At 41.1% G+C, this 6,908-nt stretch overlaps 1 protein-coding gene across 1 annotated transcript in view; it reads left to right on the top strand.

The window, feature by feature from the left end:
* Nucleotides 1-2,257: 2,257 nt before the first annotated feature.
* Nucleotides 2,258-6,908, top strand: part of LRRC24 (leucine rich repeat containing 24) — a 192,447-nt gene continuing 187,796 nt past the window's right edge. Inside the window, exon 1 of the mRNA XM_082257592.1 lies at nt 2,258-2,387. The gene's annotated coding sequence lies outside the window, so the exon portion shown is untranslated. The remainder of the gene's footprint in view (nt 2,388-6,908) is intronic.

Below are 6,908 nucleotides of genomic sequence, written 5' to 3'. Positions count from 1 at the left end.
ATGATAATAATATTAAGAACGATAATAATAATAATAATAATAAAGATGATAATGATAATAATAATAATAATAATACTAATAATAATAATAAATAATAATAATATCAAAAATAATAATAATAATAATAATAATAATAATAATAATAATAATATTAATAACAACAATAATAATAGCAAAGACAGACCACAGGAGGAGATATATAATAATTGTAACAACAACAATAATAATAATAAAATGAATGATAATAATAGTAATAAATATAATATTACTAAGGCCCCTTTTACACGGGATAGATCAGTTTGGACAGACTACACTTGCTCAGCAGGAGATCGCTCCGTTGATCCCCACTAAGCAGGCGGATGACAGGTCCATCCCCGCTCACTGTGCATCCCACTCTCCTCTATGGGGAGATCAGGTGAAAACAGACCGCCTGTCTGTGTTCATCCGATCCCATCCGACCCAATCCAATAAATATCAACATACGTCTGTTTTCAGCGGATCTTGTTGGATTGGATGCCAGGCGGGTGTCAGTGGACACATGTCCGCTGACACCCGCCTTTCCCATAGAGTAGAATGAAAGGTCCAAACAGCTCCGCCTGAAAAACGGACAGGTGGACCTGATCTGCCCAATCGTGTGAAAGGGGCCAAACCGGAATAATCATAATAATAAGATTAATAATAAAAAGAAAAATAATGAAAATAATAATACAACATAATGATGATGATGATGATGACAACAATAATGATAATAATAATAAATTAAATAATGATGAAAATAATATTAATGGTGATGATAATAATAAATAATAATACAGTATACAAGGTAATACGATAATAATAATAATAATAATGATGATGATGATAATAGTAAATGATAATGATGATGATAATAATATTGATAATAATAATAACAACAACAATATCAAAGAAAGATCACAGGAGGAGATATAATAATAATAATAATAATAATAATAATAATATAAATAATAATAATAATAACAATAATAATAATATTAGTAATAACAATAATGATACTAACTGGGATAATAATAATATTAATAATAAGATTAGTAATAAAAAAAGAACAAAAAATAATAACATTACAACATAATGATGATGATGATGATCATCATCTTCATCATAATGATAATAATAATAATAATAATAATAATAATAATAATAATAATAATAATAAAGGATAAGAATGATGAAAATAATAATTATGATGATAATATTAATGATAGGAATAAAAAAAAAACTAATACAGTATACAACGTATTAACAATAATATTAATAATGGTTAGAATAATAATTTTAAAAAATTATAACAATAATGATAATAATAAAAAAAATAATAATATAAAGATGATGATAATAATAATAATATGAAACGATAATTATGATGATAATAAAAACAATAATATCAAATGATTAAATGGTGAAAATAATAATACTGATGATAATAATAATAAAATAATAATATCTATACAAAGTAATAACAATAATAATGATGATGATACTAATAATAATATTAACGATGATAATAATAAAATGATAGTAACGATGATGATTTTAATAATAAAAAAATATAATAATGATGATAATACTATTGATGACAATGATGATGATATTAATAATAATGAAAAGATTTAAAAAAAAATACTATTATAATTATTAATAATAATAATAATTACAATGATGATGATTATAATTATAAACATTATAATCATGATGATAATAAAAACACTAATATCAAATGATAATGATTATGAAAATAATATTAATGATGATAATAATAATAATAATAATAATAATAATAATAATAATAATATAATAATACTTATACAACGTAATAACAATAAAAATGATGATGATAATAATAAAATAATAATAATGATGATAATAATGTACAGCACCCTGCAGGCCCCTCCCACCAGCAATGATCTGCCTGCATTGCATAGAGAAGCACAGAGCCCCAGAGATGACGTCACTGGGTGTAGAATGATGTCATTGTGATGATGGGATGGGAGAGGAAGATCGGTTGCACCCTGAACAGATTGAAGCTCAGCTGTAAATTCGGGCAGTGAAGGGGTCGGACTGTGAAGAGGACTCGGGTGAAGGATCAGGGGGGTGAAACATGTCAGGATGTCTCAGTGATGGGAAGTTCAGCGGATACAATGTAACAAGTCTGCAGCCCCGCCCCCGGGGGAGGAGCCAGCACATGCAGAGGGATGCCGGGGGTGTCGGGTAGCAGAGAGCCGGAGATGGAGCAGCCGGAGGATCGGGGGACGCTCGGGGAGGATCGGAGATCCGGGGGGAGCTGATCGATCCGTCCATGGATTATTAGGGGTCACAGCATGAGAGATCCGGGACTCTTCATTTCCCTGGTGAGTACCTACCTGTCCTTACAGTGTCCACCTATAGACACCTACCTACTACTACCCCCATCATACTGCTCACCCATAGACACCTACCTACTACTACCCCCATCATACTGCTCACCTATACACACCTACCTACTACTACCCCCATCATACTGCTTACATATAGACCGCTACCTACTACTACTACCCTCATCATACTGCTCACCTATAGACACCTACCTACTACTACCCTCATCATACTGCTCACCTCTACACACCTACCTACTACTACCCTCATCATACTGCTCACCTCTACACACCTACCTACTACTACCCTCATCATACTGCTCCCCTATACACACACCTACCTACTACTACCCTCATCATACTGCTCACCTATACACACCTACCTACTACTACCCCCATCATACTGCTTACATATAGACCGCTACCTACTACTACTACCCTCATCATACTGCTCACCTATAGACACCTACCTACTACTACCCTCATCATACTGCTCACCTCTACACACCTACCTACTACTACCCTCATCATACTGCTCACCTCTACACACCTACCTACTACTACCCTCATCATACTGCTCCCCTATACACACCTACCTACTACTACCCTCATCATACTGCTCACCTATACACACACCTACCTACTACTACCCTCATCATACTGCTCACCTATACACACACCTACCTACTACTACCCTCATCATACTGCTCCCCTATACACACACCTACCTACTACTACCCTCATCATACTGCTCCCCTATACACACACCTACCTACTACTACCCTCATCATACTGCTCCCCTATACACACACCTACCTACTACTACCCTCATCATACTGCTCACCTATACACACACCTACCTACTACTACCCTCATCATACTGCTCCCCTATACACACACCTACCTACTACTACCCTCATCATACTGCTCCCCTATACACACACCTACCTACTACTACCCTCATCATACTGCTCCCCTATACACACACCTACCTACTACTACCCTCATCATACTGCTCACCTATATACACACACCTACCTACTACTACCCTCATCATACTGCTCACCTATAGACACCTACCCACTACTACCCTCATCATACTGCTCACCTATACACACACCTACCTACTACTACCCTTATCATACTGCTCACATATTGTCACCTACCTACTACTACCCTCATCATACTGCTCACCTATAGACACCTACCCACTACTACCCTCATCATACTGCTCACCTATACACACACCTACCTACTACTACCCTTATCATACTGCTCACATATTGTCACCTACCTACTACTACCCTCATCATACTGTTCACCTATAGACCCCTACCTACTACTACCCTCATCATACTGCTCACCTATAGACCCCTACCTACGACTACCCCCATCATACTGCTCACCTATAGACCCCTACCTACTACTACCCTCATCATACTGCTCACCTATAGACACCTACCTACTACTACCCCCATCATACTGCTCACCTATAGACCCCTACCTAATACTACCCTCCTCATACTGCTCACCTATAGACACCTACCTACTACTACCCTCATCATACTGCTCACCTATAGACACCTACCTACTACTACCCTCATCATACTGCTCACCTATAGACACCTACCTACTACTACCACCCTCATCATACTGCTCACCTATAGATACCTACCCACTACTACCCTCATCATACTGCTCACCTATAGACACCTACCTACTACTACCCTCATCATACTGCTCACCTATTGACACCTTCCTACTACTACCCTCATCATACTGCTCACCTATAGACACCTACCTACTACTACCCCCATCAAACTGCTCACCTATAGACACCTACCTACTACTACCCCCATCATACTGCTCACCTATAGACACCTACCTACTACTACCCCCATCATACTGCTCACCTATACACACCTACCTACTACTACCCGCATCATACTGCTCCCCTATACACACACCTACCTACTACTACCCCCATCATACTGCTCACCTATAGACACATACCTTTATATTGTCCACGTATAGACACCTACCTACTACTCCCATTATTCTGCCCACCTATCAACACCTACCCACTATTACCCTCATCATACTGCCCTCCCAGAGATACCTACCTGTGTATATTATACTCTCCCCCTTGTACATCTACCTGTTCTAATCCTATTGTCCACCTTTAGACACCTACCTGTCATAGTCATATTGTACACCCAAAACCACCTACCTTATCTCATCATACTGTCCACCATAGCCACCTACCTACTACCCTCATCATACTGTACACCCATAGTCACCTACCTACTACCCTCATCATACTGTACACCCATAGTCAACTACCTACTACCCTCATCATACTGTACACCCATAGTCACCTACCTACTACCCTCATCATACTGTACACCCATAGTCACCTACCTACTACCCTCGTCATACTGTACACCCATAGCCTCCTAACCTACTACCCTCGTCATACTGTACACCCATAGCCACCTACCTGTCCTCATCATATTGTCCACCTATAGACACCTACCTGTCCTCATCATACTGGCCACCCATAGCACCCTACCTGAGCTCTATATACTGTCTACTTATAGACACTTCCCTGATCTGATCATACTGTCCACCCATAGACACCTACCTACACTCCTCATATTGCCTACTGATAGACACTTACCTCCACTCTTCCAAATTTTTTGCCCAGGCGCGATCCCTCATGGATCCCTACCTGCCCCCTCCCTTCACTGAAATAGATGTCTCTAATCTGCCCCCTTTTATGGTAGAGACACCTGTCACCATCCTCATGGACACACCTGCCTTGTCTCTGGGGAGGTACCTACCTGAGAGCAGTAAGAGATACTGATTTCTCTATCACCTACCTGTCCTGCTTCTTGGTGGAGGGGCATGAATACCTACCTAACCACCATAGGCAGAGAAACATGTGCCCCAATAGACAATAACTGCCCCCCCCTCCCTTCACTGACATAAAAATCACCTACCTGCCCCCTTCTATCGTAGAGACCGATGTCACCCACCTAATGAATACTTACCTGACTTGTCTCTGGAGGGATACCTACCTGAAAGCAGTAAGGGATACTGACTTATCACTCCTGGAGATCATCCCCCCCCCCCCATCATAGGCAGGGAGACACCTACCTACCCCAGTAATGGATTATGACCCATAGCTATCTGCCTTTCATGACCCCCATTAATGTCATCTACAACGCCCCCTACTGTACATCATCTTCTTGCAGAATAGACCCAGGTCACCCCATAGAATACATCTATATATCACCCCTTCCCCTATAATGGGATCCAAACAACCCCCTGTGGTTCCTATCAGTGTATATCACCCACAGAACCCTCAGTGGTCCCTATCAGTGCATATCACCCATGGAACCCTCAGTGATCCCTATCAGTGTATATGACCCATGGAACCCTCAGTGGTCCCTATCAGTGTATATGACCCATGGAACCCTCAGTGGTCCCTATCAGTGCATATCTCCCATGGAACCCCCAGTGGTCCCTATCAGTGCATATCTCCCATGGAACCCCCAGTGGTCCCTATCAGTGCATATCTGCCATGGAACCCCCAGTAGTCCCTATCAGTGTATATGACCCATAGAACCCTCAGTGGTCCCTATCAGTGTATATGACCCATGGAACCCCCAGTGGTCCCTATCAGTGCATATCTCCCATGGAACCCCCAGTGGTCCCTATCAGTGTATATCACCCATAGAACCCTCAGTGGTCCCTATCAGTGCATATCTCCCATGGAACCCCCAGTGGTCCCTATCAGTGCATATCTCCCATGGAACCCCCAGTGGTCCCTATCAGTGCATATCTGCCATGGAACCCCCAGTAGTCCCTATCAGTGTATATGACCCATAGAACCCTCAGTGGTCCCTATCAGTGTATATGACCCATGGAACCCCCAGTGGTCCCTATCAGTGCATATCTCCCATGGAACCCCCAGTGGTCCCTATCAGTGTATATCACCCATAGAACCCTCAGTGGTCCCTATCAGTGTATATGACCCATGGAGGAACCCTCAGTGGTCCCTATCAGTGCATATCTGCCACAGAACTCTCAGCGGTTCCTATCAGTGTATATCACTAATAGAATCCATCCAACCCATCCACTCTATAACATCAACTTGTAGAACAGACCCAGGATACTTCATATATTAAATCTATATGTGACCCCTTCCCCATAGAACCCCCCCCCCCATTAGTATTCATCATCCATAGAACCCATCCACTGTCCATCTTGTAGGACAGACCCAGATCACCCCTAGTATAGTATATAGGAATGACCCCCTTCCTATATAATATGATCCTATAGAGGGCCCAGCGCTACCTATCAATATTCATCACCCATAGAACCCATCCACTGTCCATCATTACCCCCATAGAACCCATCCGCTGTCCATCACCCATAGAACCCATCCGCTGTCCATCACCCATAGAACCTATCCGCTGTCCATCACCCATAGAACCCATCTGCTGTCCATCA

This window comes from Pelophylax lessonae (genome assembly GCF_965119305.1).
Source record: "Pelophylax lessonae genome assembly, chromosome: 5".
In the NCBI taxonomy this organism is placed as follows: domain Eukaryota; kingdom Metazoa; phylum Chordata; class Amphibia; order Anura; family Ranidae; genus Pelophylax; species Pelophylax lessonae.
This window is presented reverse-complemented; position numbering and strand designations above follow the sequence as displayed.